The sequence below is a fragment of the Arachis ipaensis genome, chromosome B10 (genome assembly GCF_000816755.2).
Source record: "Arachis ipaensis cultivar K30076 chromosome B10, Araip1.1, whole genome shotgun sequence".
In the NCBI taxonomy this organism is placed as follows: domain Eukaryota; kingdom Viridiplantae; phylum Streptophyta; class Magnoliopsida; order Fabales; family Fabaceae; genus Arachis; species Arachis ipaensis.
Genome location: NC_029794.2, coordinates 129,049,538 through 129,050,985, shown reverse-complemented (window position 1 = coordinate 129,050,985; position 1,448 = coordinate 129,049,538).

Sequence of the window (1,448 nt, the reverse complement as noted above, 5' to 3'; positions counted from 1 at the left end):
CTCTACGTTGGGGACCAAAATCATACTTATCCCATAGATAAACAATATATAGAATTAATCTTTTTAAATATTTCTTAAAACATATAAGTTATAATTTACTCATATAGAATTATCGATTATGTTCCTATTATTTAAGTTAGCTCGTGAGTTCGAGCCAGTTTGTGAGCTTTCGGTAAAGCGAGCTTGAACTTAAGAAATAGGCTCGATTATTAATAAGTCGAGCTGTGAACTAAGCTTAATTTTTATGAGTCGAGTTTGAACTTGGTCTAACTCGACTCACTTCTAACCCTAGTTTAGGTTGTTTATTTTTTCATACAGTACTTGTGAAAATAGCAGCAGTAAAGTTTAAATATGTTGCTTATAAATAGGTGAAGTCATCTGTAACAAATGTCCTACCACTCAATTATAATGTACTAATATTTTTATCCATAATTACATTACGGGAATATAAATCTTTTAAAATTATGTTGATTTTGTCCTGACATTATAGATTATAGCACAAAAAATTTATAGAATCAAACTATTTTTACAAAAAGATTGTAGGAGATAAAAGTCTCCATCGACTAAAAAGATCAGAATCTCCGTAGATAAAAAATCCAATAATAAGATTTTTAGTTATCATTTTCAGGTGAAAGAGTTTGATTTATTACTAATAATTAATTTTAGTATTCGTTATCTAAAATTTGAAACGATTTAACTTGTATATTTTTTATTATATGTTAAGTCTGTTGCACAAATAGAAATAATTAATTTTTATGCTTGCTATTTAAAAAAATATTTTTTCTATGTATATAAAAATATAATTAGATATTAGCATGAAAAAAATTATATTGATAGTTATAAAATTAATTCAATTTTTTTTTAAACAATTGAATCTTGATTTTAACTTTTAATCATAACATTAGTATTTTGTTAATTTTGAAAGAAAAAATTTTATTTTAATTATAATAAAAAATATCTGATGACACATTTTGATTTGTCAAATTAATAATATAAATATAAATTACAAATTATATATAGAGTGGGAAAAGTAGAGAGAAATAAAAAGAGAGAGAGAGATATATGAGAGAATTTAAGAAGGGAGTTTATTAATTTTGGGAAGAAATATTTTTTCTCAATTTGAATAAGAGAATGTAATGTAACACATTTGATTATTAAATTAGATAATAATATATAAATATATTAGAATTATATATAGAGTGAGAAAGGTAGAGAGAAATAAAAAAAAAGGGAGAGAGGTAGATGAGAGAATTTAGAAAGGAAGTTTATTAATTTTAGAGAAAAATATTTTCTCTTAAATTTAATAAGAGTGTCATGTGACACATTTTGTTATCAAATTAGATAATAATATATAATATAATATAATATATAGTTATATTTTAGTTTCAATTTTAATATTTCAATTTTAATTTTAATATAATTAAAGAATATCATGTTGCACGTTGCAC